General features: G+C 35.1%; 1 pseudogene; it reads right to left on the reverse strand.

Moving 5' to 3' along the window:
• Nucleotides 1-3226: 3226 nt before the first annotated feature.
• LOC120124064 lies at nucleotides 3227-4723 on the reverse strand (annotated as a pseudogene).
• Between the last annotated feature and the right edge of the window lie 18612 nt (nucleotides 4724-23335).

Here is a 23335-nt window from a genome sequence, read left to right on the forward strand (position 1 = left end):
CCTGCGAAAGAATCTCTGCATATAGACATAAACATAAGATAAGATCCGGCTAAATTTAAAAGAGGAAACATGAAGAGAATGATACACAGAAGTCAACGTTAGCAAGCCCAGTTCTAATCCTTCATAAATACCAATAACAGAAACGTATAAAAAGTATAAGTCATGGAAAATACTACAAAGACATTAAAAGAAGACAGAGATGATACACCCTATAGATGTGACCCACACTACTCGACTACCCTAGTCTTTAGCCTCCATATTTTCCTATCAGAGGTCATGTCTTCAGTAAGGGCTAAATCCCTCAAATCAGATCTCAAGCAGTCTTCCCACTTTCGCCTTGGTCGTCCTTTCCTTCTGGCACCGTCGACTGTAATCGACTCTACCCTCCTTACCGCATCCGACGGTAGTCGCCTAAGGACATGCCCAAACCACCGTAGTCTTCCCTCCCTCAATTTTTCGAAACAGACACCACCCCCAAGGACATCCTAATAGCAGAGTTTGTCGTCATATCCCTTAGAGTCTTACCACATGTCCATCGAAGCATTCTCATTTCTGCGGCCTCAATCCTCCTTACGTGATCCTTCTTGGTTGCATAACATTCTGATCCATACAACAGCGCTGGTCTTATTGCCATTCTATAAAATTTTCCCTTAAGTTTTAGAGGGACCTTCTTGTCACACAGAACTCCAGTAGCGGCCCTCCACTTTAGCCATCCCGCCTTTATACGGTGTGTAACGTCATCATCTACACCCCATCTTTATGTATCATAGACCCTAGGTACTTGAAACAATCCTTTGAGGGGAGAACGTGTCCTTCTATGCATACTTCTACATCTTCATCGTTTTGGTTCCCATTGAAGTTTGAACATAAATACTCTGTCTTTTCAATATTGATCCTTAAACCTTTTTCTTCCAAAGCAGTCTTCCAGGTAGCCAGTCTACTATTCAACTCAGATTTTGTTTCAGCAACTAAGACAATGTCGTCAGCGAAAAGCATACACCATGGTACACCGTCTGGTGTCGCACAATAGATGTCGTCCATGATCAAGGCGAAGATGTAAGGGCTAAGAGCCGACCCCTGGTGGAGTCCGATTTCCACCGGGAATGCCTCAGTGTCGCCAACTGTAGTCCTGACGTAAGTAGTAGATCTACAGTACATATCACGAATCGCCCGGATATAAGCAGTTGGGATCCGTCTCGTTTCCAAAGTCTTCCAGATCGTATCGCGGGGAACACTATCATAAGCCTTCTCAAGGTCAATGAACGCCATGTGAAGATCTCTAGACTTTTCCCTATATTTCTCCATAAGCCGTCGAAGTAGATGAATCGCCTCCGTGGTAGACCTGTCTGGCATAAAGCCAAATTGGTTTTCCGAAACCCTAGTAACTTGTCTCAACCTAGCCTCTATCACCCTTTCCCATAGCTTCATGGTATGGCTGAGGAGTTTAATACCTTTGTAGTTACCACAACGTTGGGGATCTCCTTTATTTTTATAGATTGGTATCACCGTAGACTCTCTCCACTCCTCTGGCATCTTGGCAGTCTCTAGAATAATATTAAAGATGTTGGTCAACCACTTAACTCCCTCTTCTCCTAGGACCAACCACACAGTGATAGGAATTTGATCAGGACCGACAGCTTTGTCCCTTCCCATCTTTCTAAGAGCCATTTTGACTTCCTCAAACCCAATCCTACTTGTAGGGCAGTCATTGGCCGTAGTATGATAGTCGGCTAACCCATCAACGATACTATCTCTACATGGAGAGGCACCGTCATTAAATAAGCCAAAGAAGTAACTACCCCAAACCCTCTTACTAGCATTTTATATATAATAATAATATCCAAAAGTATTAATATTTTCGAATTCTTCTAAAATTCATCTTAACTTTTCATTTTTACTCATAATGGACCCTTCCCATTATTTCTTCATTTCAAGCCTTAAATAAGCCCAATAAATTTTCAGCAAGTATCTCAACAAATCCTTTATTACTACATAAGTCACTAATTTTTACAACATTTATCATTTTGTACTTAAACTTTGCCAACTTTCCAAAATGGTTTAATTTTACATTTTAACTTCAATTTGAGCTCCAAACAATAATTTCCAGCAATGCACATCAACTATTGAGTAATTACACATTCATCCCATAACTTTTCAAAACTACCGAACAAGTCCCTAAACTTTCACAAAATTATAGATTGGCCCAAAAAATTTTCTAAGGCTTATAGAACCTTCCAAACACCATTTCTAAGCCATGAGAATTTTTTCACAAATTTTCCCCATTAAATTCCTCAAGGATGAATACTATGTAGCTTAGGGTTTCAAGGTTTTCACTAGATTCAAGCATGAAATCAACCTCTATTCCTCATTTTAAAATCTCTACAATTAAACCCCTAACTTAATTTCATCAAATCACATCTTTCTCCCAAGATTAGAGTTAGACTGAAAATACCAATAGCTTGTATAGGCATGTATAAATGATTTTAATCATCAATCATGCTTGGAAATGATTCTACAATATCAAGAACCTCAAAATCATCATCATTTCATCAAACCCTAATATGAATCTAAACCCTAAAATTTGGGATCTTTGAAATAAAACAAGATTAGCTTGAAATATTGGTACCAAATAATAGTATTTTTCGAATAGAACAATTTTTTATTTCACGTCGTAATCCAAAATCCAAAGAAAATTGCTCCAAAATGAAAAATAAAATTTTTCCTTACCTTGGTTAGAGTTCACGACTTGAAGATGAATATTGGGAGAGATTACATGAAATTTCTAAGTAATTTTATGTTAATTTATCCTTTATTTAAGCTTAAATGAATATAAAATTCATTTAATGAAAAATATTCATTTTACCATTAATGAAACCTTATAATTACATCTATACCAAGCCACATAACCCTTACTATCTTTATAAATTCAAAGATGAAAAAAATTAATTCACCCTTTACCATTTTAACCATGAACGTTCTTGGAGTGAGACGATAGCTCGGACTAGAGCAAAAGAGCTAGAGCGAGAATTGGCAGAAGATATCATGGAAAAGACATCACTGCTATCGATCTGACATTGAACTTTTTTAAACCATTGAGACTATGCAAACTTGACCTTCAAAGAGACCACATAATTCTGCTTGGGTGACCGAAGTAACTCGAGGGATTTGGAATAGCCTCCTAACCAATTTCCACGATCATCACGAATGAGTCCTCCAGCTGAACCAATGATCCATCAACCCTAAATGCCTTGTACTTTCATGTCAACATGAGACCACTCCCTCCAAGTTTCGGCCGCAGGCAGACTTGGACTTCGTGTTCTTCTGGCACCATGGGCAGTTTCGGAACCATAATTTCGAGCGCAGAACCCGTACCATCATGATATGCTTTGATGTTAGCATCTTCGGGTATTCGAGTCGGCAATGTATCTCTCTAACAAATTCCCCAGGAGGGCAATGCTCGGAAGCTGGATTGGTCAGCTGGAAAGTTCTATCACGTCTCTTGATGAAATGCATCCGAGATGTGCTCACTCATGATACCTTAATGATGCTATGAGTGAGAGTATTCCTCCATGAAACCTTGACCCTCTGAAGATCAACAAAAGGCAAGCTTATAATGATAAAAAACCTGCTTCATCTTCATAGATGGTTTTTGCAGCTGTAACGGGACCGGAAACGTTCTTCGTTACCCCACTGAGTTCGTTTAACCAGTGCGGCTCATTGGGGTGAAGTTCGATATCTGGAATGACAGCCGAGTAGCTATCATCGTCGTTTCCATGTGGTAAAAAGTCTTTCCGCCTTTTGTTGTTCATCAGAGATAAGTCCATCCCATTGCTCCCGTCACCATTGCTGTGGTTAGATGGTTGAGTGGGCAGATTGAGCCCATAACCATTTAACAGCTTCTTTGAGTGGGAATTTGGTAAACTTTTTATCGCAGGCCGTTCAAGCTCGAAATCAGTATTTAGAAGGTTTCTCCATGAACTGAAATCACTAGCTTCAGGTGGAATTCTGAAGTTCAACTCCCTTCCTGTAAGCTCCATCCACCTTTTTCCTTCTTCCTCATCAATAGCCATGAGATTTGGTGACCGAACAACCTCGACCCGTGCACACATTGAGGATTTGAAAGTCCTCTGTAGTGCTTCCGCTGCATCCGGTGTGAACGGACGAATCCCTTATCGACATTGAAGGGAAACGGCGGTTCCCCTTGGCGAGAATGTCCATTCATGTAACTTCTAAGCTGCATTTTACCCAATGCATTCTCGGGTCTCTCCCTTGAAAACCCACATATACATATTCTCCATATCACGCTGAACCATGAAAACATCAAAATTGAGATCCAATTTATCGAAACCATAAAAAGTTCCATTCGTATCACGAGTAACCTTGGCCTTTGATTTGTCATCCATAGCAGGTTTGAAGTAAAAACAAAAAGAAAAACCAAGCACCCCATATACTAAGTTACTAACTACCCTTTTGGAACATTTTCGCCCATTTTTCGGAACTGTTAGGTAGTACTCAGTATCATAAGCTTTTGAGTCCAACATCCAAAATATCAGTGGTCAGAGTTCCATGGTATCGGTGGAGGGTTCGGCTTGGCCGAGAGAGGCAAATTGATATCCGGTAGACGAGAAAGAACAACCTGCCTATTCGTTTCTAGTTCCAATTCTTCATGAGAGGAAGCACTTGAATTCATAGACAAGAGAGTTGAAGGATGATGGTTCTCCATTGACAAGGGCGAAAGGAGATGATAATCTTCGAATTCAGATTATCTGAGATATTCCATTTTCGTCACAAAAAAACAGTGAAAGAATTCAACAAAATGACAAATCTTATGAGCAAATTCTTCAAAACCCAGAGTTTATCAATCAGAAAACTTCACAACAATGCACACAAATGAACGAAATTAGTGAAAATACCACAAAAAGAACATTAGAGAATTAGAATAAACTTGTCCATTCCTATAGATCAACAGAGAGATAGAGTTTAAACCAAAGCTGCTGAAGAAAACAGTATCTAACCGTAAACCCAGAATCTCTCGAAATCCTCCAAACACAGGTGGGAAACGCTGAATCAAAAACAACAAATGCATAAAAAAATGAAACCCAAAACTTAGTTTTCTTATTATGAACAGAGAAAAAAAGATACCCAACAATAGATACCCAACATTTTTTTTTGGATTAGTAAGAGAAACAGAAACGTAAAGCACCGCCTCACATTAGACAGGGGTTTCGTTGGTAAAAGACGACACCAGATATAGCCGATTGAAATCAGCGTTACTTAATGGTGACGATGCACTTATTCAATTATTTTTTATCACGTTCTACTATGAACAAATGGTTGATAACGTAGGATGGGCACCGGATCGAATTCGACCTTATTTAATTTTACGATAAATTACACTTTTAAGAGGTAAATTATTACTTTAATTTCGTTTTATGGTTTAAATTTTATTTAATATTTAGTTTAATTTTGTTTTGAATGTCATGTCTTTAAAAACTTAATAGAATAACTGAGTGATTTTTTAGGTAAATTACATCATTTATCACTCAATTATATTTTTATTTCTATTTTGATCACTAAAGTTTAAATTTTTTAATTTAACTGATCAATTTTTAAATTGTTTCTATTTTAACCACTCTAATTTATTTTATTATTAATTTTAGTGACATACATTTTTATTATTATTTTCTTGATATATAATTAAAATAAAAAATTAAATTTAAAAGTTAAAATAATTAAATTATGAGCAATTTGAAAATTAAGTAATTAAATTAAACAAAAATAAACTTGAGTGATAAAAAAGAAGCGAAGAGATAATTGAGTGGTAAATAATTTGATTTACCCATAAAAAAGTTCCACGCAAAACAATTTCTTTAGATTTTTGCTTAATATTAAAATAATTGCTCAACCTATATCGTTTTTTTCGAATATGTGCATAAACTATTTTTTAACTTATCCAGATGCCCAACGTTACAAATGTTACACATTTAGTTGTCTAGGTCGTCAACAGCGTTAATTTTCTTGTTAAGTGACACGTGTCATAATCTAGTAATTTTATAAAATTATTTTTAAAAAAATTAAAAGTAATTTATTTTAGAAAAAACCTCAAAATTTTCTAAAATATATTAAAAAACCTTAAACTCTTAAATTTTTTTATTCTAGTCTCATTTACTCCAACCGCCGATCATCTCCAACCATCCATTCGTAGGCGACCGACCACCCATACATCGCCGACCACCCAATGACCGGTCACAATTCTTACTATCATCTCAAAACCCAAAATTCTCAAATCCCTAAATTTAAATTTATAATCCCTAAAATCTCAAATACCCAATCCTTCAAATTTGATCATGATAATGGGCCGTTTCGTTGATCGTGAAATTGGTCGATCGTTTAAACGGTCGTTTGACCTTTGGCTGTTTGGCCATGGAAGGAGGTAGAAGGGGAGGGGGCGGAGCACATGGGAATTTTTTGGGTTTTTTTGTTTTTTGTTTTTAACTTCTTAATAATATTTTTTAAAAATAAGATTTTAAAATTTTATTAAATTAACTTTTTGTAAAAAAAAGTTAAGTTCTAGTGAATTTTTATATGTTAAGTTTAGTGGCGGATCAAAAAATTTGAGAATATGAGTTCAAAATTTTAATATTCTTTTCTTAAAATAATAGGTATGCAAAATTTTGTATTTTTTCCATTTTCCTTTATATATTAAACTAAATTTCACATTTTCTCTGTCTAAATAACATGGATGCAATTGGCCCTTAGAAGGCTTAGTGCATCCACCCCTCATTAAGTTCATGTCAAACTAGATTTAATTTAAGATGAAAAATTTTAACTCGATTGAAAAATAATTTAAATATATTTTATATATTTAAAGATAATTATAATAATACATCCTTTTATATTAATTTTCAATTAGATCTTTCTTTATTCGTAATTATTTTTTCCTCAATTTGAATATTCATAAACTAGAGAATAAAAACACCCCTGGAATTAAAATAGCGACTTTCCTTTAAAAAAATAAAATAAAATTCCTTGATATATTATTATCTCCCAACTATCACGAAAGACTTCCATTTTAAAAACATCCACTAGTTTGAAAACAATTTTCGCACATGACACTTGTGAAGATACTAATTTTTTACCCATATTATAATTATTATTATTATTATTATAATTATTATTATTACTATAATTATTAATATTATTATTATTATTATTATTATCATTATTATTATTATTATTAAATATATTAAATACATATATAAATAATATTAAATTACAAGCCCAGTTAACCGGCCCAAAACCCAAACCGAAACCTTAAACATTTAGGGTTTCAGTTAGGGTTTCCTAACCCTAATCCCTAGCCGCCTCTGCCTCCAGCCGCCTCTGCCTCCAGCGCTGCCACGTCCCAACCGAAGGCACCAGAAGGTCGGCCGTAGCCGCACACGTATTTCCCAAATGGTGAGTCACCACTGGAAGTCCGGTGACTCACCGAAACTCACTCTTCGGACTGGTCCGATGACCACACCAGTGGTGGCTATAAAAGATAGCCACCACCCGAACCTGCAAGAAAAAAAAAAGGACAGAGACAGAGACAAAAAGAGACAGAAAATATACAGAGAAAAGAGAAATACAGAGAAACAAAATACTACCAACGATCTCAACAACAACGCAGCAAAAAAAACAGAAAAGAAAGAAAAAGGAAGAAGAGAAGCTTACCGAGGAAGCCACCAGACCGCTTCAAATTTCACAAAAACCTTCGAAAAACGCGGCAGACGGTTGCCGTCCGGTGACCGGCTTCCCTCCGGTGAGGGAAGCTAGAGAGAAGAGAGAGCTTTGTTCATTCTCTCTCAGCTAGAGAGAGAATGAAATTTGAAAAATGAAATAGATGGCCCGAAGGGCCGGCTGTCTTGGGCATTATATAGGCCTTCCCGAACGACGTCGTTTCGGGAAGGACTATGCGTGTAATTAAAAAATAGTTAAATCCCTTCCGCGATCCTCTGAACTTGTAAACCTTACATTTTAGTCACTAAATCGAATTCATAATACTTTTAATTTGATCTCGAAATTTTAATTTCATTTATTTTAGTCCTTTATATTAAAATAATATATTTAGGATAAATAACATAATTAATCCCTTAATTTTAATAAATAATATTTTAATCCCTAGTTTATATTTTTAATTTTATAATCTTATATTCGAATTTTAAATAAGTTTATTTTAGTCACTAAATTATTAAATAAGAAAATAGCATGTTTAATCCCTGTAATTCTGATTAATTATGAATTAGGTTTTTAATTTTATTTTTACTATAATTTAGTCATTTATTTTAAATGTTTTCATTTATTTTACTGATTTTAAATATATCGTTCTAGTTGTATTTTTATTGTTTTAATTTTATTTGTTTATATTTTTAAATATTTTTATGTATTCATAAATATATATATAATAAATAGTAATTAAAATTTTTTAATATTTATTTTTAATATCGAAGAAAAGGACAGTCTTAATACAACTGGATGTCCTATTCTGGTATTTTAAAATTAAACAATATTATTTAAATTAATATTTATCAATATCAAAGAAAAGAGCTGTCTTAAGGCACCTAGAAGTCCTTTTCCGATATTTATAAATATTTTTTTATAATTTTGAAATAATAGGATTATAAATTAAATATATTTTGAATTTTTTTATTTTTAATAATAGAGACAATTTATAATTAAAAAGTACCAATTTTGGGCGTTGTAGGGGTGCTAATCCTTCCCTAAACGTAACCGACCACGAATCCCTTTTTATTTTTAAAAAAAGAACGAATTTTTGGTTATAAACGCAGATCAGTTCATTTTTAATTGATGTTTTCTTAAAACTCTTTTAAAAAATAATTTTTAGGTATTCGACCTACCTGACCCAAAAGGCCGATGGCGACTCCCAAATTATTTTTAAAAAACCATTTATTCACATCAATTTTCCCGCCAAATAAATATTTCGTGCCCGGACGAAAACCGATTACGACAGCTTGGCGACTCCGCTGGGGAACTGGTCAAACTTTTAAAAATCAATTATAAATTGTCTCTATTAATTAAAAATTAAAAATTCATATATTTAATTTTTAATTATTTCTTTTCAAAATTTTTATATTTACTTATTATTTTCATAATATTTATATGTTTTATTTTATTTGCAAGTATTTTATTTCATTATTTTTCTGTCAAAGGTTTGAACATTTCTCATCACACACAACACGTGCATTGCATAACATAAAGCTCTATAATTGAGTTGTCCCTTTTAAGTGGGAGTGAAAGCGAAGTCTTCGTGAGAATTTATTCTCCGTGTCAGACCTAGCAAGTAACTTTCGGGGTTCATAGATTCTATGTTTTCGTGAGAATTTATTCTCCGTGTCAGGCATAGAGAAATGTATCCCCTCGAATTGAACTCGATCCATTTTAGTCTGTGATGGACTAGGATTGAGGGTTAGCAACCCAAGGGGGCACTAACAAGGACAATTCGTGTACCTTTATTCTTAGATCTGAAACCCTGCATATAAAAAACCTTAGAAACTCTTCCGATCCGAAGTCATGCCGAAATTTTGTCCAAAATAGGTGTACACACAGGAGAAATGAATTCTAACTTTCTTGTTTATTTATTTTCTTTACTGATTAAATTACATGTATATTTAAATTATTTAAATTCAGAAAAGCATGTTTAAATAAAAATATTTAGGTAAATGTTATTATTAAATTTCTTTATTATGTAAACTAATTTATTTTCTTTTTGTGTGTTCTTTATTTTTCTGTTTGCATAGCATCATACAGGATAAAAGACATTGATCCTTGTGTTAATTGTCTCATTGGAAAGCCTTCATCCATGGATAAAAAGTGTTCAAATCAAGTAATTCTAAACTCAGAAGTAAGACAGTGGGCTGAGGACTTACAAAGACAAGAAGGAGACAGTCTGCAGGATGATTATGTATCTGACTTGGCCAGTTATGCTCCAGTTTCGCTAAAAAGAAATGATATGCAAGATTTGCGAAGCATTTGGGAAAGTTGAGATTCAAACAAAAAATTGCAGTTTTATCAGACTTACGGAGACATCCCATATTTGCTCTATGTTGAGGTTGATGATGAATTACTCAGAGCCCTAATTCAATTCTGGAATCCAGGGTACAATTGCTTCACTCTCAATAAAGAAGACTTGGTCCCTACTATTGAAGAGTACACAACTTTGTTACATATCGAAGGGGCTTTGGAGAATCGAATCTATTCAAAGTCAATTAAAACTCAACCCTTTCGAGTTAAATTAGCAAAGATTGCCGGGGTACGAGAAGAATGGGTAGCATCCCGTACAAAACAAAAAGGCGAAAGCGAAGGCATTGCTTGGACCAACATTAAAGAACTTATTCAGAGTCATCCAGATATTAAAGTACGATTCGATTTATTTGCTCTGGGTATGTATGGTATGGTCATCTTCCCAAAAGTATTGGGATATGTTGAAGCTGCAGTGGTAGATTTGTTTGAACAGCTACCGAAAAAGATTAATCCCGCTTCTGCAATCTTAGCAGAGACTTTCAGATCATTAAATGCTTGTAGAAAGCTAGGAGGTGGACGATTCTCAGGGTGTACCCAGTTGTTATATGTTTGGATCCGTAGTCATTTCTGGAGGACAGAAAAAGTTTCATACCGACGCTTTAATACGGATTACTCACCATTAAAAGAATTTCTGGAGCAGGAATGGCCGAAAGAAATTAAGAAATATATGTGGATTAATGCCTTTCGAAATCTGCAAAGTAATGACATTGTTTGGCGAGCCCCGTGGCAAATACAAAGGGAATTCTTTTACAAATGTGGAGATTACAACTGGATAATGCTGCTCGGATTATGGGGAGGAATTGGATATGCACCACTTCTGGTCATAAGACAATATGAAGGTCGTCAATTTGTACCTGTCACTGCTGGATTACAGTCATCTGAGTTCGCATTCCATAGCAAAAATTATAAAAGAAGCATCATGGAAGCCGTTACAGCTTGGAAAACAACTTTTTGTATCCGAGCTAAAGCAGCAAAAGAAATGCTAACTCCTGATTATGAAGAATGGAGATCTGCCAGGAAAAATGAAAATATTCCTCTACCAGATCAAAAAGAGGATATCTCTATGGAAGATTGCATCAAGGTGGTTCCATCAGAGATTGAAATCCTGAAAGCTGAGTTTAAAGCAGAAAGAGAAGGCTGGTCGAAAGAATTAGAGCAAATGAGACAAGATAAAGCTATGTTGGGTGTGGACATTGACTTTCATTCATCACAATGTGCAATGTTGAGAAAAGATAAAGAAAAAGTTGATGATGAATTCAGAGCATTACAGAAAAATTACCAGGAGTTATATAAATCCTGGAAAGCATCAGGACCAAGCCAATCAACGGTACAGATGACTAGAGAGTTGAACATCGAGAAAAGTCGAGTTGAAGATCTGAAAGGAAAGAATAGCCGTCTACTCAAAAGCCTTGAGAAAGGAAAGCAAAAAATGGAAGATTTTGAGGTTGACAGAAGAGAGCGAATTATAAAACACAAGGCTAAACACCGCGAGATCATGAATGAAATGCAAAGAGAAAGAGATCGAGCCAAAGATTTAGAAGAAATGAAGAATGACATCTTTAATAAATTTGAAGGTGAGAAAAATATCATGTTCAAGGGATTTGAATCTGAAATGAACCAGTTGATTGCTGAACTTGAAGTCAGAGGCCAAAAGATGGAAGAATCCAATGTTGAAAAAGAAAAATGGGAGCTGGAAAGGAAAAATTTCAACACCAGACTTGAGGTAGAGCAGGAAATGGCTAGAAATTGGATGCAAAGATGCAGAAACAAGGATGTTCAAATCCAGAAGCTTAATCAAAGAACGCAAGAAGCATAAACAAAACTTGAAGAAGATCTGGATCAGTCTAGAAATAAAAACTCAGAGTTTAATGCTTACATTTTACAACTTGAAGAATCATTGTTTCAAGAAAAAGTTCGTCTAGGACCTAATGATCTCAAAGAAAGTAATGAGGAAAGTGCTTCACTGCGAAGACGCATTAGAGATCTTGAAAAAATTCTGCACAATTGTCAAGTCAGAATCACTGAGTTAGAGCAAACTCTTGAAGGAACGAATGAACAATGGCAAAAGTCAACTGATTTCTATGTTGAAAGAAGTGAAGAAAGAAGTAATATGGTGTTCGAGGCCATGGTACAAATGAGCGAAGTTGCTAGATATGTTGGGGAATTAGCTGTTGAAGCCAAAATAATTGAGCATCACGTTGATCCAGTTTCTAAGTGCGGAAAGAAGGTGTCATGGTTAATGAAAGAAATTATAGAGCTTAATAGGAAAGCTATGCCTTATCTGTAGTTATGAACTATTATAAAGAAACTTTTGTATGCCGATGAAAGTTGTTCTATGACAGTTAACTTTTTGGGATCAATGTTTTTTTCATACATACATTTTGCATACATTCATCATTCATTTCATAATTTTCTTTATGAATAATTTTATTTTATTTATTAAGATAAAATTCATTAATTAAAATTTGAGAAAAAAATAATATTAAAAGATTTTTTCAATCGCAGTTATTCTGGCCAAAAGAGAAATACAACATCACTACGGTACTAGACAAGCTACTAAGAGAATTATGGAGGATAAAATACAACGTATTGAGGAACATCATAATAAAGAACAAGCAGAAATGAGAATGAAGCTGGAAAAAATTGAAGACAGTATTGCAAATTCACAAGAGAGCATGATGCAGAAAATAGAGGACATGTTTAAAAGGCAGGCTATCATTGGAAAAATGCATGAAAATCCTGTATCTTTCGACCAAGAACCTATGTATCCTCTAGGTTTTCCACCAGAACCAATTTATCACTCTGGTACTACACCTATACAAATCAATGCTCGTACATCTGCATTACAAGAAGCCAAACCACATGAAAATCAACAAGTGGATCCTGCATCTTCAAGCAAAAATCCGCTTATATCAGATGTGAAAATAGGGGATTTTAATACTGAGCATTTAATCCCAGATTTGAATGAGCTGAATGAGAAACAAAAAGTAAATGAAGAATTACTAGACAGATCAAGAGCTTAGAAGAACGAATGAAATCCGTGGAAATAACTGAATTATTCTATGGGGTTGACGCCAGTGAGTTGAGTTTGATTCCAGACTTAATCCTCCCCATCAAGTTCAAGACTCCCGAATTTGATAAATATGATGGTACTACATGCCCTTCATCCCACATTACTATGTTTTGTCGAAGAATGGCAGGATATGTGAAGGACGAGAAATTGTTAATTCACTGTTTTCAGGATAGTTTGACAGGACCGGCTTTAAAATGGTATACTCAATTGACCAAAGCCAACATTAGATCCTGGAAAGATCTGGCTAAAGCATTCTTAGAGCAGTATCGCCACGTAACAGACATGGTTCCTGATAGATGGACTCTCCAAAATTTGGAGAAAAAGAATAATGAAACATTCAGACAGTATGCCCAGAGATGGCGTGACACGGCAGCCCAAGTTCAACCACCTTTGTCAGAAAAAGAGGCCACAGTAATATTTGTTCATACCTTGAAGGCTCCTTATTTAAATCATCTAATGGGGAATGCAACCAGAAATTTCGCAGATTTGGTCATTTCTGGAGAACTCATTGAAAATGTCTTGAAAAGTGGCAAAATTGAATCAAATGAAGGGTCTAGTTCCAAAAGACCTACGTACCGGAAAAAGGAGAATGAAGTCAACAATGCAAATTCTTACAACAAGGATTCATCGAAAAGTGTTACAATAACCCAGCCAAGGGTTAAGAAAGAGGAAACAAACACTAATCGAGCAGATTCCAGAGGATCTCGAAAGGAAAATGAAAGGTTGTCTTTTACACCTTTACCAGTACCATATACTGAGATCTATGATTCACTGTTAAAAGCAGATGTCATACGGCCCTATCCTTTGGTTCCCATGCAACCACCATTCCCTCCTTGGTATGATACAAAGGCACACTGTGTTTATCATGAAGGAATCGCGGGTCATTCTATTGAAAACTGTTTGGCATTCAAAAGGGTGGTTCAAAATTTGATCAACACTGGGAAGTTGGAATTCAATACACCATCTGCATCAAATCATCCATTGCCAAATCATGGAGATAAAAACGTGAATGCAATTCAGGAAGAGAACAGAAAGAAAGCAAAAACTGACATTTCTGAAATTAAATCTCCGTTTGTTTGGGTATTCCAACAACTCTCTTTAGCCGGTATAATTCCACAACAATTCAGGCCAAAGCAGAATGAAGGCAAGAATTATTGTGAATATCATCAGGAGAAAGGGCATAAAATTCAACTATGTCCTGAATTTAGGGATTTGGTGCAAAAATTGATGAACAACAGAGAAATAGAATTCTTTGAAGAAGAACCAAGGAAAAAAGAAGATGATGTTTGCTCATCAGAGGATTCTAAACCTAGTCAAAGAACAAATGATCCTGTGATCATTAATGTGAAATCATCTACGGTGATTCCTGCACCAATAAAGCCGAAAGTAGTTATCACCACTCCTCTACCATTTCCATACAAAGATACCCGCAGGGTACCTTGGAATTATACTACCAATGTTTCAATGGTAGGAGGATCTGTTTCTCTAGAAAAAATAGAAGAGAAAAAACAGAGTTTGGGTACAACATCGACGTCTGAAGCAATAAGCGAAGTCGGTTTCTTTACAAGAAGTGGGAGATGTTACTCTCCCGAAACATCCAATGCTTCAGAACAAGTGAAAACAAAAGGAAAAGCCATGGCAATACCTCAGAAGGTATTTGATGATGAATCCCCTCCAGCATTCAATGAGCCTGTGACAGAAAAACAAGCTCAAGAATTTTTGAAATTCCTGAAACATAGTGAGTATAGTGTGGTTGAACAACTACACAAACAACAAGCGAGAATTTCTATTCTTGATCTATTGATGAATTCAGAAGCACATAGAAATGCTTTGATGAAAATTCTCAATCAAACATTCATCCCTGAAGATATATCCCTCAATAAACTTGACAGAATTGTGGGACATATAGCCGCTGACAATTACATAACGTTCACGGATGATGAAATACCGGAAGGCGGAATGGGGTCAGTAAAAGCTTTGAACATCACGACACATTGTCATGGTCATGTGTTGCCAGGAGTATTGATTGACAATGGATCCGCTCTCAACTTGATGCCTCTAGTCACACTTCAAAGAATGCCTGTGGATCAATCACACATAAAGAGTTATCAGAATGTAGTGCGAGCATTTGATGGTACTCAAAAAGAAGTGCTTGGGAAAATAGAAATACCGTTGTTAATTGGTCCAGTTGTGTATAATGTTGACTTTGTGGTGATGGACATCCACCCTACATATAATTGTCTATTAGGGAGGCCATGGATTCATTCAGCAGGAGCCGTTCCTTCTTCATTACATCAGAAATTGAAATTTGTTGTTGATGGACAACTAATATGTGTAGGAGCTGAAGAAGAAATCATTGCGTCGGTAACAAGTGATGTTCCATATATCGACACCAATGATGATGCTCTTGAATGCTCTTTCCGAGCTCTTGAATTTGTAAATGCAACCTTTATTGCAGAAGGAAGCAAAATTCCATATCCCATATTGTCTGATTGCACCAAGATGACAGTACAACAAACTTTAGGCATCGGAGCTAAAGCTGGGAAAGGTTTAGGAAAGAATCTTCAAGGGATTTCAGTTCCTGTCAATATACAGATGAAGAAAGATCGTTTTGGACTGGGGTTTAAGCCCAATTTTCAGCAAAAGAACAAAGAGATGAAAAGAAGATGTGAAGACAGAAAGGCAAGGTTGAAAGGGAAAGAAATCATTTGGGAACACATGTTTTTCCCACAGTTGAAGACCACATTCAGATCAGGGGGAACAATTAATGTAGAACAACAGTTGGTTGAAGCCTTTAAAGAAGAAAAATTGACGAAAGATCAAAACATAGTTGAAGAAGCTATGAATGGATTATTTATCAACATGATCATGAATGACAACAAGACTGGCAAATACTTGGATAGCATTCGCCCATGTTTTCCTGGAGAAACACTCAACAATTGGACCACTGAAGATCTTCCTATAGTTTTTAATATTAACGCAGAGTAATATTCAGAATTAATCTTTATGTTTAGCTCAAAAATATGAAAACTTTTTGTTATCTTGTAAAAGAAATTATGTTAAATATAAGGAATTTTCTTTAAAATTTTCAGATGGAAATCATTCTTTACATTTTATTACATTTTTACATTTCATAAATTTACTATATTCTTTCGGAAATATGTCCGACTCAAATTTGCAGGTGTCACCGTGTTAATAGCATGTTTATTCCTAAATTTAATCCAGTGATAAATTTAGAGCAACCTATATGTCTGGAAGAAATCAATGGGTGTGAGGATGAACTGGAATGTGATGTTCCTACTGAACTATTAAGATTGGTAGAAAAAGAAGACAAACAAATTCTACCCCACAAAGAAGAGATTGAGACTGTGAATTTGGGAACAGATGAAGAAATAAAAGAGGTGAAAATTGGTACTACTCTGACAATCCAGATAAAACAAGAATTGATAAATCTCCTTCAAGAGTTCAAAGATATCTTTGCCTGGTCTTATCAAGATATGCCTGGTTTAAGCACAGATATAGTGATACACAAGCTTCCAATCAATCCAGAATATAAACCGGTCCAACAAAAGCTCAGACGAATGTGACTAGAAATGTTGTTGCAAATCAAAGAAGAAGTGATGAAACAGATCAATGCAGGTTTCCTACAAGCATCTAAATACCCAGAATGGGTAGCCAACATTGTTCCCGTACCAAAGAAAAATGGAAAAGTTCGAATGTGTGTGGATTACAGAGATCTCAACAAAGCTAGTCCGAAAGATAGCTTTCCATTACCCCACATAGACACATTGGTGGACAATACTGCAGGGCACGCATGGTTTTCATTTATGGATGGATTTTCAGGATATAATCAGATAAAAATGAATCCTGAAGACATGGAAAAAACAACATTTATAACCATGTGGGGCACATTCTGTTATAAAGTGATGCCATTTGGATTGAAAAATGCAGGGGCAATATATCAAAGAGCCATGGTAACTTTGTTTCATGACATGATGCACAAAGAGATTGAAGTATATGTAGATGACATGATTGCCAAATCCCGAACTGAAGAAGAACATATTCAAAATTTGAGAAAGCTTTTCCAAAGATTGAGGAAGTATCAATTAAAGCTCAACCCCGCTAAATGTACTTTTGGGGTAACTTCCGGGAAACTTTTAGGATTTGTGGTCAGCAAAAAAGGAATCGAGATTGATCCAGATAAAGTAAAAGCAATTCAAGATCTTCCACCACCCAATACAAAAAAAGAAGTTCGAGGCTTTTTAGGAAGATTAAATTATATATCTCGGTTCATTTCTCAATTAACTGACAAATGTGATCCAGTGTTCAAATTACTTCGAAAGAACAATCCTGAAGTCTGGAATGAAGAATGTCAAGAAACTTTGGATATTATTAAGAAATATTTATCCAATGCCCCAATTTTAGTATCACCAATGCCTGATAGACCATTAATTCTCTATTTGACGGTCTTCGAAAATTCGATGGGATGTGTACTAGGACAACATGATGAATCTGGAAGAAAAGAAAAAGCTATTTATTATCTGAGCAAGAAATTTACTGATTGTGAAATTCGATATCCACCAATACAAAAATTATGTTGTGCCTTAGTATGGGCTACTCGAAGACTCAGACAATATATGTTATACCATACTACTTGGTTGATATCAAAACTTGATCCTTTGAAATTCTTAATGGAATCACCAGCTTTGACAGGCAGAATGGCTAGATGGCAGATGTTATTATCTGAGTTTGATATTGTATATGTCAACCAAAAAGCAATAAAAGGAAGTGTAATAGCTGATTTTCTGGCCAGTCGTGTATCAAATGATTATCAGCCTTTGAGTTTCAATTTTCCTGATGAAGATTTGTTATGTATATCCATGAATGAAGAAGTCAAAACAAATGATGCATTTGCAACTTGGAAGCTTTACTTTGACGGAGCATCTAATGCTTTGGGACGAGGAATCGGGGCAGTGTTAATTTCTCCCGAAAATGTTTATTATCCCTTTACAAGTAGACTGGAGTTCTTTTGCACCAATAATATGGCGGAATACGAAGCTTGTGCCATGGGATTGAAAGCAGCTATAGAAAGAAAAATCAAATGTCTCAAGATATATGGAGATTCATCTTTAGTGGTGTATCAATTGCGAGGAGAATGGGAAACAAAAGATCCTAAATTGTTGGAATATCGAAATTTTACCCTCGAATTAGTAAAAGAATTTGAGAGAGTTACCTTCAATTATCTCCCTCGAGAAGAAAATCAAATGGCAGATGCTTTGGCTACATTAGCTGCTATGTTTCAGGCAACTAAAAAAGTTGATATGATGCCAATCAAAATGCAAGTTTATGAAATTCCTGCACATTGTTATAGTGTGGAAGAAGAGGTAGATGGTAAACCATGGTATCATGATATTCTGCAATATATCAAAAATCAAAGTTATCCACCAAATGCATCGGAAATTGATAAAAGAACCTTGAGAAGAATGGCTGCTGGATATTTTCTTGATGGAGAGATTATGTATAGAAGAAGCAATGATCAAATGCTCTTGAGATGTTTAAATACCAGCGAAGCTCGAAACGTCATTGAAGAAGTACACAGTGGAATATGTGGAACACATGCAAATGGTCTTTCTATGGCCAGAAAAATAATGAGATATGGATACTATTGGGCTACCATGTACACAGATTGCATTGATTATGCAAGGAAATGTCATAAATGCCAGATATATGCAGACAAGATTCATGTACCCCCATCTCCTTTACATGTAATGACAGCACCCTGGCCATTTTCTATGTGGGGAATAGATGTTATTGGTGCAATCACACCAAAAGCATCGAATGGACATTGTTTCATCCTTGTGGCAATTGATTATTTTACCAAATGGGTTGAAGCTGCTTCATATACCAATATTAAGAGATCCACAGTCTGCAAATTCATAAAGAAAGAGATAGTTTGCCGGTATGGCCTACCAGAAAGGATCATTACAGATAATGCTCTGAACCTGAACAACAAAATGATGACCGAACTTTGTGCACAGTTTAAGATCAAACATGCAAACTCAGTGGCATATCGTCCAAAGATGAATGGGGCAGTTGAAGCAGCAAATAAGAACATCAAGAGAATCATTACAAAGACCACTGAAACTTACAAAGATTGGCACGAAAAGTTACCTTTTGCTCTATATGCATACCGAACTACTGTTCGAACATCTACTGGGGCAATGCCTTTTTCTTTAGTCTACGGAATGGAAGCAGTCTTACCAATTGAAGTTGAGATTCCATCGCTTCGAATATTGAGAGAAATAAAATTGGATGAATCTGAATGGATCCAAGCTAGAGTTGATCAATTGAACCTTGTTGAGGAAAAAAGATTGAAAGCTATTTGCCATGGACAGATGTATCAAAAACGGATGATGAAAGTCTCATGACAAAAAAGTACATCCAAGAGAATTCCAAGAGGGTGATCTAGTACTAAAAAAGATCTTGCCTATACATAAAGATTTCCGTGGGAAATGGATGCCTAATTGGGAAGGGCCATACGTTGTAAAAAAGACCTTTTCCGGAGGAGCATTGATCTTAGCAGAAATGGATGGAAAAATTCTGAGAAATCCAATAAACTCGGATTCTGTCAAGAAATATTATGCTTGAAGAAAAAAGAAAAAGGAAAAGAAAGAAAGAAAAAAAAAGAAAAAAAAGAGAAAAAAAAGAAAAAAAAAAGGGGGGTCAAGGTGAAAACCCGTAAAGGGCATCTTGTAACCAAATGAAGGATTTGAGTTGAAAACCTGAAAAGACGGCTCAAATGCATGTTGATATTAGGCATCTGGCAATTGAACTCTCTTAAGATTTTGACAGTTTGGAAGAAACTTCACATCTACAAGCATTTCGACAACGTTTGAGATCTTCTAGACAAAAGCCTACATCATTTCTTTAAATTGTGTCAATGTGATTAATTTAGAAATACTTATGCTAATAATTTGTTGAGACATTTGAATTTTTATCATTCTTATGCTTGCCATAACTTTGAATACAATTCTATCTATTTCAAGTTCAATTTATTTGAGATTCAATTTATTTTTGAAAATTCAATTTATTCTTCTATGAATTAACATAATTTTGAAATAATTTAAAGATTTCTGAATATCACTTTATGTTAATATTTTTAAATACATGGAATACGAAATAAACAAATCATCATCATCTTAAAGCCATGAACATTAAGATTGTTACACGGGATGCTACCGACAACAAGGTCGAATCCGCCAAATCTACTCATCAATTGCTCCAACTGATCACCATTCAGTTCTTGCACCTCTGTTTTCAAAGATATATTAAGACAGTAGAAGGCGATCTTTGCAGCACTGATTCCATCAAAAAGAAACAAGACATTGATATCACTGGGAAACATGTCTCTATACAGATCCTTGTGTATGGTTTTTAAGGAAACCTAGAAGTATTTCCACCTCATCAGGTTCAAGTGGAGCAACTTTATTCCTTCCAACCCATACTAGATTCCATTTTCAGCAATCATCAAGAACATACTTCTGGATACTCAAAGGTGGCTCATTGTCATAAGCTTCAAGAGCCTTACAGATCCTTTCTGTCAATTTGGCACTTCATGTACATGTTTATAAACAGTTCAACTTTATTCTTGGATCACATGAAAGCCATCATTTCTTTGTCAATAGAAAAGCATCAGCACATGGAGGAAGCAGAATAAGAGAGAATCTGTTCTTAATTGGCAGAATTATGAATATAGCCCTTTTTAGTATAGTAGCATGGAAATGCTTCGAATCTACAAATTCTGGCTCTACATCAAATAAGTATTGTGATATCCTAGTCCAAACATTAACTAAAAGATGAATTTGCCAATAGCATCTTCTGGAAGTGTTCTTTGAGTTATCTGATCTGGTTTGGCAGAACAAATCATTGAATTTAAAAGATGAATGTGTTCATAGCATCTTCTGGAAGTGTTCTTTGAGTTATCTGATCTGGTTTGGCAGAACAAATCATTGAATTTAGAAGATGAATGTGCCAATAGCATCTTCTGGAAGTGTTCTTTGAGTTATCTGATCTGGTTTGGCAGAACAAATCATTGAATTTAGAAGATGAATGTGCCAATAGCATCTTCTGGAAGTGTTCTTTGAGTTATCTGATCTGGTTTGGCAGAACAAATCATTGAATTTAGAAGATGAATGTGTTCATAGCATCTTCTGGAAGTGTTCTTTGAGTTATCTGATCTGGTTTGGCTGAACCAATCATTGAATTTAAAAGATGAATTTGCTAATAGCATCTTCTGGAAGTGTTCTTTGAGTTATTTGATCTGATTCGGTAGGAACCCCAGAACTGATCATTGGAATTGAAAGATGAACTGCATGATCATCTTCATTAAGAAGCTTCTTTTCAAGCTTCTTTTGCTTATTCTTTTCCCAAAAATCATAGCACAAGTTTCGCCTTTTCTTGTAATTGTGATCATCACATAATGGCTTCCCATCTTACCGGAAGAAGTGCGTCAGCATCCTTAGTCATTTGAACAGCACATATAAAATCTATCAATTCTGCAATTGATGAATCTGGACCACATATCTCCATGGCTATTGAAGCTTCAGCCTCTGAGAATCCCATTTTTGTCAAGTATAACAGTTTATTCTCCTCATCAGAATCAGAATTCAAGATTTCTTGGTATTAAAAGAACTATCGATATCTGTGAAATCATCTTGAAAGGACATTTCATAATCAGATGAGTTGTTATCAGAATCAACATGTCACATGAAGGCAAGCTGTTCAAGAGCCTATACTATTGAGTTTTATTCTCAAGAGGTTTTGTGACATTATATCTACCTCTACATTTGTCAAAGAGGATAGATTCTCTGATTTGAAGAAGAAAGATTTATTGGGTTTCTACAACTGAAGAAATACTCAATTTACCAATCTGAAATGAAATAACTTAACATTCATGCATCATATTTAGGCATTTGCAAAAATAGATGCATTTTCATTCATTTTTATTCTTGTTGAATTTTTAACAGGAATTTCAAAGATTTTAGCAAAGACTCAAATCTATCATTTGATGGATTGACATTGTCAGGTAGAGTTCATAATGAGAAGAACTCATCTGAAGAAGGAAGAAGAAGTTCATAATGAGAAGAGCTTGTTCAACCTTTTACATGAATCCATCATTTGATGGATCAGCTTTTCCAGAGAAAGTTCATAATGAGAAGAACTCATCTGAAGAAGGAAGAAAAAGTTCATAATGAGAAGAACTCATCTGAAGAAGGAAGAAGAAGTTCATAATGAGAAGAACTTTTTCAACCTTTTACATGAATCCATCATTTGATGGATCAGCTTTTCCAGAGAAAGTTCATAATGAGAAGAACTCATCTGAAGAAGGAAGAAAAAGTTCATAATGAGAAGAGCTTATTCAACCTTTTGCTCAAATCCATCATTTGATGGATCAGCTTTTCCAGAGAAAGTTCATAATGAGAAGAACTCATCTGAAGAAGGAAGAAGAAGTTCATAATGAGAAGAACTTGTTCAACCTTTTACATGAATTCATCAATTGATGGATCAGCATTTCCAGAGAAGTTCATAATAAGAAGAACTTGTTCAACTTTTTGCATAATTCTATCACAGAAGGAGATAGATTAACATCAGCCTTTCTAGAGAAAGTTCATAATGAAAAGAACTCATCAAGAGCTTAGTCAACCTTTTGAATGACTCTATCACAGAAAGAAAAAGGTCAACATCATCCCCAGCAGAAAGTTCATAATGAGAAGAACTCATCTGAAGAAAGAGAAGAATTTATTCAATATCTCCATTATGATCAAGTGAAGCCAAATGGATAAAAAATTTTATTATCTTTTCATCTTTGCCCTATTCTTGTTAACACAAGAATGAGCAAAGAGGGGCAGCTGAAGATACTAATTTTTTACCCATATTATAAATATTATTATTATTATAATTATTATTATTACTATAATTATTAATATTATTATTATTATTATTATTATCATTATTATTATTATTATTAAATATATTAAATACATATATAAATAATATTAAATTACAAGCCCAGTTAACCGGCCCAAAACCCAAACTGAAACCCTAAATATTTAGGGTTTCAGTTAGGGTTTCCTAACCCTAATCCCTAGCCGCCTCTGCCTCCAGCGCTGCCACGTCCCA

Source organism: Hibiscus syriacus, unplaced genomic scaffold, assembly GCF_006381635.1.
Source record: "Hibiscus syriacus cultivar Baekdansim isolate YM2019G1 unplaced genomic scaffold, ASM638163v2 tig00110410_pilon, whole genome shotgun sequence".
In the NCBI taxonomy this organism is placed as follows: domain Eukaryota; kingdom Viridiplantae; phylum Streptophyta; class Magnoliopsida; order Malvales; family Malvaceae; genus Hibiscus; species Hibiscus syriacus.